Below are 12230 nucleotides of genomic sequence, written 5' to 3'. Positions count from 1 at the left end.
TGGAGAAAAAAAAAGTCCCACTGGGGATCTTCATTGACTTACATAAAGCTTTCGATACAGTTGACCACGACTTGCTCCACATGAAATTGTCGCACTATGTGACTATGGTATAAGAGGGCACTCCCTCAACTACCTAAAGTCATACCTCAGCAACAGAAGCCAATATGTGAACACAAATGGGGGAAACTCTTCCACACAGCCATTACAGTTGGTGTCCCACAGGGAAGTGTCCTAGGCCCTCTTCTCTTTCTCATATACATAAATGACCTACCAAATGCATCGCAACTACTCAAACCCACACTATTTGCAGATGACACTACATACGTCTACTCTCACCCGAGCCCAGTCACGCTAGCCAATACTGTAAATACCGAATTACAGAAAATATCAACCAGGATGAGAACCAACAAACTTACTCTAAACATTGACAAAACCTACTACATTCAGTTTGGTAACAGAGCTACAGATGTGTCTCTAAACATAAAGATAAATGGATCACCTATCACAAAACTCACAGAGGGAAAATTCTTAGGAATCCACCTTGATAACAGACTCAAATTTCAAACACATATACAACAAATTTCCAAAAAAAATTCCAAGACCGTAGGCATACTATCGAAGATACGGTACTATGTTCCACAGTCAGTCCTCCTGGCCCTTTATCACTCACTTATTTACCCCTATCTCACCTATGGAATTTGTGCATGGGGCTCAACAACAATAAACCATCTCAGACCACTAATCACCCAACAAAAGGCTGCAGTCAGAATGATAAATTCCCACTACAGACAACACACTCCACCAATATTCAAAACTTTAAACCTACTCACAATTCAAAACATCCATACTTATTACTGCACCTACTACATACATAGAACACTTAACTCTGACATAAACCCTCCCCTCAAACATCTCCTTACCAACCTTAACAGAACACATGACCATAACACAAGGCACAGATCACTCTTTGATGTTCGTCGTGTCCATCTCACGCTATGCAAAAACTCAATGCACATAAAAGGCCCTAAAATCTGGAATTCATTACCTGTGAATATAAAAGAAACACTGTTTATAAATTCAGGTCTCTTCTCAAAAAATCACTTACTCACCCAAAACTAAATAAATACTGAATAATTGTATCTCATAAATTGTATCTCATATATGTATCTCATTATTGTATCTCATAAATGTCAACCTGTGACCCAATCAATCTTTGTTACTATTTAACTTCATTACCTAACATAATACTCCATTCTAGTGATTACACAGCAACACAGTAAATGACCATATGACCTGTCTTTGTAATACTCATTTGTACTAAATTGTTATCTGTTTTACAATAATTTTTGTACCACTGAATATATCATTGCTTAGTTAATCTTAAGTTAATTTTAAGCCTGCCCATAAATAAATAAATAAATACTGATTGTACAGCAATGCAAGCAACCATACGACCTGTTTTTGTAATACTCATTTGTGTTTAATTGTTATCTGTTTACAATAATGTTTTACCACTGACTACTTCATTGCTTAGTTAATCTTAAGTTAATTTTAAGCCAGCCCGTAATGCTATGCATTCAAGTGGCTTTGGCATGTTGCATTTAACTGTATTCTTTTCTACTTCTCTGTATCATGTTCAAATAAATAAATAAATAAATAAATAAATAAATACAATAGTATTGGCACCATGCCTCCTACCTCCACTAACCCCCCCTCCCCGCCCAATGGAAAAAAACAAAAATATGAAACCTTGTGACCAAGGCCAATGCATGCAACATAAACCATACTCCATACTGGCATGCAATGTTCACTCATCACAATTCCACTATATGGTATATACACATGGAAAAAAAGTGCATTTGCGATAAACATCGCATTTGAACAACTGCATTAACCCTATGGGGTAAAACCAGCACCATAAACACAGACCACAAAAATGCGCACACTTGTCTAAAAAAACATAATACCCTGCATTATACCTCTTTGTTATGAAGACGTCACACAATATATGCTTACGCTACAACACACATAGAAAACCTCAGACCTCATACCCATACTCTCACAACCCACACACCATAAAACATTTCTCTCGTTAACATGTAAATATTTGTCCTGTTTCCTGACGAACCTTACCTAACCTACCCTAACATGTAAATGCAAGTTCCCTATATTGTCATAAAAAGCACACGCAGGTTACACGAGTTGAATTCACGAGTATACAATGAAGAACAATCTCACCTGCCACTTCTCCATAATTAAAGAAGCACAATATATACTTACGCTACAACACACATAGAAAACCTCATACCTCATACCCAATACTCTCTCAACATACACATGATACAACACCAATCCTCTTTGTTAACATGTAATAGGTGTTCCATACATACTCTCACACACTAGCCCCCCCCCGGGGAGACCAGCCCGCCGCATCCCCTGGCCCCCTCCCCCTATTAAATCCCCAAGAGGACCCCCACCGTTAAACCACGATAGCTTACAGGGAAATCCTGCTCCCACCATATCCCGTAACGAACCCGATTTCGACACAACGTACGATAAATAACAAAAAAGGCACAATGCCGTGACTGGAACAATACACAAATAACCCGCACATAAAAGAGAGAAGCTTACGACGACGTTTCGGTCCGACTTGGACCGAAACGTCGTCGTAAGCTTCTCTCTTTTATGTGCGGGTTATTTGTGTACAACGTACGATAAAAGGTTGCCGCCAATACTCTTTTACGCACCCCCCTCCACCTGACCCCTCATAGCCCACGACACAAACACAAAATCCACAATAAGGTAACCAAGTGCCCACTGCACAGGGATACCCACCCCTCCCACATCCAAACTTAAAGCCTGCAAAACCAAAATCCCCCCCTCCCACCCCTTGTACTACCCTCCCCATTCACTCCCGTAAGTCCCCCAATCGTTCACAGAAATAGACTGCATGAAAGGCTGTATCCTCACCCCCACAAACCCCACAGGTGCCCTCCTCTCGAATCCTCCGGTCTCTAAGAATCGCACCTGATGGCAGGATACCATGCAGGAACTGGAACATCACCTCCCGCTCCCGCGGCCGGATACGTAGCCTACACAACCTACCCCAAATATCCCCCCATGCATACATTGGATACGCTCCTTCCACTGTCGCCACCTCCCTTTCCCCCACCACTGTCTCTAAAACCCTCACCCTCATGTGTTTCACATCCCTAACATACATAAGCACCTGCATCATGTCCTCACACACACGCAAATCCTTCCCTACCCACCATCTTCTAACATCCTCATACAAAAGGTGCAGCCCACCACCTATACACACCCCCTCTCGGAGGAACCCCCTCTTTACATATACACCCATGAACAGCCCAGTTGGTCAGGTACTGACTTTAGGTGCCTGTCCAGTGCCTTCTTGAAGACAGCCAGGGGTCCATTGGTAATCTCCCTTATGTATGCTGAGAGGCAGTTGAACAGTCTTGGGCCCCAGACATTTACTGTGTTGTCTCTCAATGTACTCGTGGCGCCCCTGCTTTTCATCGGGGGGGGGGGGGATGTTGCATCTCCTGTCAAGTCTTTTGCTTTCATAGGGAGTGATTTTCGTGTCCAGCGTAGATTACACTGGACCAATAATTTTAACTAAATCAGTTGACAAAGTTCCCATCAAGGTGTACATCTGTTTGTTCACTTGTGCTATGACTAGAGCAGTACATCTAGAAGTAGCCACTGACTTGTCTGTGGAAACCTTTATCAACCTATTCAGAAGGTTTGTAGCCAGACTGATGATTTCAGACAATGCCATGAACTTTGCTGCTGGTGCTGCTTATATAAGCAAGATCTCTGATAAACCAGAGGTACAACAGATGATGAATCAATGAAGTTGTCATAGGAGACACATTCCTCCTAAAGCTGCATGGCATGGTGGATTTTATGAAAGAATGATCGGCATCGTAAAACGTTGTTTAAGGACGACTCTTCATCATCAGCGAATCGACTTAGAAGAATTTCATACAGTCGTAACTGAAATAGAAAACAGTCAAACACAGACCTCTAACTTATGTTACCAATGATCTGGACAATTTAGAAGTGTTAAGTCCATCTCATTTACTCCATGGCAGAAGGTTCGAACCTGTTCCTCCCATGAATGATAAAGAAATCATAGAGGATCCTACTTATTTCAAACTGGAGCAACTCAGAAGTAAATTCAAACACCTTAATAAAGTGATTGAACGTTGGGAGACAATTTGACGAGAAGACTATCTCATCTCACTGAGAGAACACTTCTGTGGAGCTAGTGTTATTAAAAATCATACGTCCATCAGACCTGGTGACATAGTGATTATTGACAATGATGGTCCAAAGTCCCAATGGCCTCATGGAAAAATGGTGACCATACATCCTGATGCAAATGGAACCGTCAGGACAGTTGATGTTTGAGCAAAGGTGTAGTAAATAAGCGGATAATATGCAAACTAGTGCCGTTAGAATTACAGTGTTGAACACAAACAGTGATTCTCCAGAAACCCCACAGATTAAAGCTGTTAAAAAAAGACAATCAGCAGTGGTGGCAAGTGAGAAAATCAAATTCATGTCAAAAGATGAATAGTTCACCTGCAGCGAACTTTTGCCTGCCCCCCAGTGTGGAGAAGATTTCTCCAGAAAGAGGGGGTATCAGCCCCCTTGAAGGACTTAAGGGACTCAACCCTCTCGGAAGGGCAAATGGTGTCTTGCTTCTTGATCAACAGTTTAATTTGAAGCAGATGCAGTACCAGTCATACTTATGCCACTCTCCTTGCAACCACAGTGTGGGTTAACGAGAGTAATCACTCTCATTACCTTGGCCGGAAAATTACAGGAAAACTCTGCATCACGATTTACACGTTGAGGCTATCATAAATTGTCGTGTATAACTAAAGAACACGAAATCCGCTATCTTGTATTGAATACTGTTGCAGTGTTCAGCAAGGAAGAGTAATAATGCTGAATTCAGAAAATTCTTTGTAAGGAGAGCGAAAGAAGGGCTGAGAGGGTAACAGGGTAAAAATGGGAAGCATGTGTAGTGCGAGCATTGCCTTAAACAAAGGAACAGTGCGTGTGACCCTTGTACAATCTCAAACATTTGCAGCAGAACTATGACACAGTGAATTGTGATCTTCCTGTTGTGAATTACCAGGAAAAGACTAATCCTGATCCTGGTGTAGTGTAACAATGTGTGTTGTGAACAATCTTTAGTTAGAGAGAGTGCAACCGTGAGACACTACTACTTCAATCAAGACAACAGATACTGGGGTGACATTTTCCTTGCCATAAGCCAGAGAAATCTTGTGGGTCAGATACAAATACCCAGGTAAGTCTAGTCAGTTAAGCACCTAGTTAGGTCGGCTGCAGCAGATAGTTAAGGCATTGTGGAAAATACTGTATATATTTTCCAGAAATACAGTAGTTATATGTAAATAGATGGCCATACTGTATCTAATAAAAATTATGCTATAAAAAATGGGAAATTCTGCGCCTGCACAGAAGAGACTCGCCATGTTTGAACTGGTTAACAAAAACGTTAGTGAATAATGGGAAGAATTCTCGTGCTCTAGAGGTAAAATTGGGCTGACACCTCTCAAATAGGAGCCAAAATTGTTGGATGTGCATTCCTGCATAACTTGAGATATCAGGTGACTGGACAAGACAGCTCCAGGAACCTCAGATAAGTCTTATGTTGTAACTCTGGCCAGTGTTATTTTCATAGATAGACAGTGAGGTTTTCTGAGTATGATACACCTTAATCTCCAGTCAAATTGGTGAGTGATATTAAGATAAATTCTCCTTCTGTTATGTAAATGTGTGTATATATAATCATTTATTAATTTTAGTATTCAGTCCACAAACTTACATATTTAACAGAATTCCTGGTGATACATATTTCATTTGTAATTAATAGGTCTAGAGCAACTTGTGGATATGACAGTTGTAGGTATTGAAGGGGGACATTTTTTGCGACCTAGGTGTCCCAAATTCCTACTTGTCTATGTAACTTTGATAAATAATAATTATCTTTGTTATCATTTACTGTTATGTACATAATGAGTTACATTCAGATAAATGCAATTTTCCACATTTAATTGCCCATTGGTCCTTCTTGAACCGGAGGTAATTAGTGAAGTCATTAATTAGTTAATTACTTAATAATTATATGTGAAATGACAGAAGGAGGTGGATGCTAAGTTCACAAATTTACTTAATGTGTAGTGGATTATAATTATTACAATATTAATTTGATAAGACAATTCTGGCCAAGATTTATATCAGTGTATGTATAATTGATAAGCCAAGTGTAGCTAATTATATTAATGTGTATAATATTAATTTTGCTATGCCAAATTCTGGCAAGGATTTATATTAATTTGTATAATATTAATTTTGATAAGCCAAGTCTGGCTAAAGGTTTGTATTAATGCACATTTAAAATTTATATTATAATTTTTTTACATGTGTAATTACTAAGCTCAAGTGTAGCTAACATTATTGTGTATTTAAAATTTATATTACAACTTTCTTACATGTAATTGCAAAGCTCAAGTGTAGCTAGGATTTATTCAAAGGTAAGTTGTATCAGTGTTATTAATTAAGTTGAATTTAATACATTGCATCATGGCTGAAAATGAGGAAATTAATATAGAAGACAAACATATGGAATATAGAGCAAAGAAAGCATCACTACAGGCTAGAAAATGTAATGTAACCAAGGCATATAATGAGTGCTTCGAGTTATTGAATCAAGAAACTGTGAATACTAATGATTTAAAATTATATTTAGATGCTTTAGGGAATAGATATGATTCATACAAATTATATTACAACAAATATGAAGGAGATTTGTTAGTAAACTGTGTAGATGAGACTGAAGTAGATCTTATGATTAATCAGTATTATGAATTAGAGGAAAAGATTCTTTCTTGTAAAAGTCAGGCCTTGAATAAATTAAAATGTGTAAACCAGGCAGTTAATCAGTCTGCTCCAACAAATAATATGTCTTTGGCAAAATTCCCAGAATTATGTTTACTTGTATTTAATCCTGGAGAAAATTGGGAGGAATTTTGGTCAATTTTTAAAGCAGCTGTGCATGACAGGAGTGACCTAGCCTGTGTAACTAAATTATTTTACCTCAAAGGACAGGTAAGAGATGCTCACATACTCATACAAGCCTTTCCCAATGTAGATGACTCTTACAAGGAAGCAGTTGACTTGTTGAAGGTCACTTATGGTAATATAGAACAAATTAGGTTGGATCTAGTGAATATCATTGTTAATTTAAAATCTCCAGATCACACTTACAAAGGTTTACAGCAGTTTAGAGTTAAACTGGAGAGCACTCTCAAAATTTTAAGTAATAAATACAATCTGAAGGAATCAGACTGGTTATTGAGTGCCATGGTACAGAATAAATTAAGCTGTAAAACACTTGAAAAACTCTCAAACAAATATCACAAAGGTTGTTTTGGTCTGGAGGAAATAAGACTAGGTCTACAAGAATTAATTGTGCAGTTACAGACCAGCCAACTAACTCATTTTAAAGATGCAACACATAATAACTCTGAGGTATCTGTCAAGTTTCACAAAGGGAAAAATTATCCCAATGGTAATAATCAAAATTCATTTCCTAAAAATAGTTGCATAGGTGCATATCAAGTAGAAAGAATCAGAAATAATGATTCTCCACAAGGTAAGAAGAATAAGTACCCTCCTAAGAGTAGCCCAGTTAATAAGAAACCAGTCAAAGAAAAGAGAGATTGTCTTTTCCGCAAGGGTACTCATTTTTCTAAGAATTCATGGGATGATAAAGTTGAAAGATTGGAGGAACTTGACAGATGTTCAGGTGTTTAGGTAATCACAATGTAAAGAACTGTCATGCCAAATTAAACAACTGTTATCAATGTCACAAAGGAAGACACCTTATAGTTATGTGTAAGGGTCTATATGATAATGTAGATAATAATGATAATGTTGACAATTCTGACACAACAATAGCTTATGTAAAAATTGCTGCTAATGTTAATAATGATGGTTTTGCTGAAGTAGCCTTACCTGTGTTACAGGTAAAAATTGATGATGGAAAGAAAAATTGTGAAAGGTTCCATAACAGAGAAATTGGGACTGTATTTAGAGAACAATGTAATTAGGTGCAGAGATAGGTTACAAAATGCTGAATTGGGTGATTATGCTAAACACCCTATCTTACTGCCCAAAACTCATCATCTAACAAATTTAATTGTTCTAAATGCCCATAAAAATGTAATGAATGGTGGGATACAAGATACCTTAAATTGTATTAGGGAAACTTTCTGGATTCCACAGGGACAGCAAAGTGTAAAAAGGGTGATTAAATCTTGTGTAATATGTCGCCGTGTGTATGCCAGATCCTATATGTACCCAGGTCCTCTACCATTGCCAAATGAGCAATTTGAGCCGTTTAGCAACGAACTCCGCCCGGCCACAGTGTGGAAAATACTGTATATATTTTCCAGAAATACAGTAGTTATATGTAAATAGATGGCCATACTGTATTTAATAAAAATTATGTTATAAAAAATGGGAAATTCTGCGCCTGCACAGAAGAGACTCGCCATGTTTGAACTGGTCAACAAAAACGTTTACCTGGAGTTTACCTGGAGAGAGTTCCAGGGGTCAACGCCCCCGCGGCCCGGTCTGTGACCAGGCCTCCTGGTGGATCATTTTCGTTAGTGAATAATGGGAAGAATTTTCATGCTCTAGAGGTAAAATTGGGCTGACACCTCTCAAATAGGAGCCGAAATTGTTGGATGTGCATTCCTGCATAACTTGAGATATCAGGCGACTGGACAAGACAGCTCCAGGAACCTCAGATAAGTCTTATGTTGTAACTCTGGCCAGTGTTATTTTCATAGACAGTGAAGTTTTCCGAGTATGATACACCTTAATCTCCAGTCAAATTGGTGAGTGATATTAAGATATATTCTCCTTCTGTTATGTAAATGTGTGTATATATAATCATTTATTAATTTAAGTATACACTCCACAAACTTATATATTTAACGGAATTCCTGGTGATACATATTTCATTTGTAATTAATAGGTCTAGAGCAAATTGTTGATATGACAGTGGTAGGTATTGAAGGGGGACATTTTTGCGACCTAGGTGTCCCAAATTCCTACTTGTCTATATAACTTTGACAAATAATAATCTTTATCATTTACTGTTATGTACATAATGAGTTACATTCAGATAAATGCAATTTTCCACAGGCATATCTTGTCTAGATTTATCAATACACCTCATTATCCACAGGCCATTGAACCCCAAAAAAGTAAGAGTCCATCTATTCAGCATTACATTAAATTGAAATGGTGAAATATACTTTGGGGCAAATATGTACTTATGCTTACTTGAATTCCCACAGCCCAAGAGCTGGAGCATATACGGATCATAGAAGGCAGTGTCAGTATAGCTACTGAATTCCCCTATACGTATACTTGTGTAGTATAATGAAGATCGTATCATCCATGTATATATTTAGGCTCCCTTTCAGTAGGCTCAGTGACTAGCATGTGTGACGTCACATGATGCCGTTGTGAGCGCTGCACGCTCGTCCTCAGTTCTCCACGTTTAGGTCTACAGCTAACGTAGGCAGTATGGGCTCCCCCCTCTCACACTCTGCTAATATGTGTTAACATCCAACGACTGTGTTTAACTCCAACCATCACATCTCCACGAATCCTCCCAACAGCTGCAGGGACGTTGAGCCATCACTTAAGCTAAGTATCTTTCATTCATGTATTTACAGATATATATACCTTGGCTTATCATGATCCAGATTCCTCACATGGGCTCAGAGCAGGTCGCTTCTGCCTCTCCCAACTACTGGACCACTATGGATGCACTTTAAAACAAACAGAATGCAGATGTAGTATACACAGATTTTGCAAAACCCTTTGACAAGTGTGCTAAAGGATTAACTGGCAAAGTGGGCAGATGGATCTTCAACATTCTAACCAATCGAACTCAAATAGTGGTTAACAGAATTAAATCAGCAGCGCTGCTACATTACCATCAGCAACACGGCTATATCACCACCAGCAGCACCACTACATTACTACCAACAGCACCACTACATTACCACCAGCAGTGCCCCTACATTACCATCAGCAGCACCACTACATTACCACCAGCAGTGCCCCTATATTACCATCAGCAGCACCACTAAATTACCATCAGCAGCGCTGCTACATTATCACCAGCAGCACCACTACAGTGACTAGCAGTGCCACTACACCACTAGCAGCACTACTAGTCACTAACAGTGCCACTACACTGACTAGCAGCACCACTACATTATCAATAGTAGCGCCACTTCACTACCACTAACAGTGCAATTACACTGTCACTAGCAGCGCCACTACACTGTCACTAGCACTACACTCACTAGCAATGCCACTACGCTACCACTAGCAGTGCCACTACGCTACCACTAGCAGCGCCACTACACTACCACTAGCAGTACCACTACACTCACTAGCAGTGCAGCGCCACTACACTACCACCAGCAGTGCCACTACAGTCACTAGCAGCGCCACTGCACTCACTAGCAGTGCCACTAGTCACTAGCAGCGCCACTACACTGTCACTAGCGGCACCACTACGCTGTCACTAACTGTGCCACTACACTGTCATTAGCAGTGCCACTACACTGTCACTAGCAATGCCACTACACTGTCACTAGCAGTGCCACAACACTGTCACTAGCAGCGCCACTGCACTGTCACTAGCAGCGCCGCTACACTACCACTAGCAGCACCACTATACCACTAGCAGCGCCACTACACTGTCACTAGCAGCGCTACTACACTGTCACTAGCAGTGCCACTACACTGTCACTAGCAGCGCCGCTACACTGCCACTAGCAGCACCACTATACCACTAGCAGCGCCACTACGTTGTCACTAGCAGTACCACTACAGTCACTAGCAGCGCCACTACACTAACAGCAGCGCCACTACACTGTCAACAGCAGCGCCACCACACTGTCACAGCAGCGCCACTACACTGTCAACAGCAGCGCCACTACACTGTCACCAGCAGCACCACTACACTGTCACCAGCAGCACCACTACACTGTCACCAGCAGCACCACTACACTGTCAACAGCAGCGCCACTACACTGTCAACAGCAGCGCCACTACACTGTCAACAGCAGCGCCACTACACTGTCAGCAGCGCCACTAGTCAAGAGCAGCACCACTACACTGTCAAGAGCAGCACCACTACACTGTCAACAGCAGCACCACTACACTGTCAACAGCAGCACCACTACACTGTCAACAGCAGCACCACTACACTGTCAACCTGCAGCACCACTACACTCAACCTGCAGCACCACTACACTGTCAACCTGCAGCACCACTACACTGTCAACAGCAGCGCCACTACACTGTCAACAGCAGCACCACTACACTGTCAACAGCAGCACCACTACACTGTCAACAGCAGCACCACTACACTGTCAACCTGCAGCACCACTACACTGTCAACCTGCAGCACCACTACACTGTCAATTTCAGCACCACTACACTCAACCTGCAGCACCACTACACTGTCAACCTGCAGCACCACCACACCTTACACCACTGGCGTCAACACTCAGACTAACACACAGACAGACAGTGTTGGCACTCAGCCAGACCTAGTCGTCACCAGAGCACTGATGCCACGTGTTGCAATATTCTCCCTCTTTTGTCTAGTATATAACAAACATCTGGCTCTTTTGATGTGTGTGATGTAAACAACAAACGTCTGACTGCTGCGATATACCTACATGAAAAGTGACAATTTCCCTCAATATATATTTTCTTTATAAAACTTCATATAGGGAATACAGTGTATTAGTGAGATACGTATTGACAAAACTGTTCCTCAGACAAGTCCAGAACGCGACGTAGCTGTTATACATTTATAAGTTTTTATACTAAGTGTCGTTACTAGATTGTTACTGTGATAAATGCTACACATGATATGAGAGTACAATGATATGACTCACGTCACTATATGAGCCTGATATGACAGTACAACGATATGACACGTCACTATATGAGCCTGATATGACAGTACAACGATATGACTCACGTCACTATATGAGCCTGATGTGACAGTACAACGATGACTCACGTCACTATATGAGCCTGATGTGACAGTAGAACGATATGAC

At 40.5% G+C, this 12230-nt stretch overlaps 1 protein-coding gene across 10 annotated transcripts in view; it reads right to left on the bottom strand.

Annotated features, from left to right (window-relative positions):
* LOC128686675 (E3 ubiquitin-protein ligase trim-21) overlaps positions 1-11681 on the bottom strand; it is a 170967-nt gene extending 159286 nt beyond the window's left edge. For 4 of the 10 annotated variants that reach the window (XM_070084327.1, XM_070084334.1, XM_070084335.1 and 1 more), the window contains exon 1: positions 11644-11681. The gene's annotated coding sequence lies outside the window, so the exon portion shown is untranslated. Of the gene's footprint in view, positions 1-9822; positions 9848-11380; positions 11417-11602 lie in introns of those variants that run through there. The other 6 variants (XM_070084332.1, XM_070084328.1, XM_070084329.1 and 3 more) reach the window with 6 other exon arrangements.
* Positions 11682-12230: the final 549 nt, after the last annotated feature.

Source organism: Cherax quadricarinatus, chromosome 12 (assembly GCF_038502225.1).
Source record: "Cherax quadricarinatus isolate ZL_2023a chromosome 12, ASM3850222v1, whole genome shotgun sequence".
NCBI lineage: Eukaryota > Metazoa > Arthropoda > Malacostraca > Decapoda > Parastacidae > Cherax > Cherax quadricarinatus.
The sequence above is the reverse complement of the archived record's forward strand: the minus strand, read 5'-3'. Positions and strand labels throughout refer to the sequence as shown.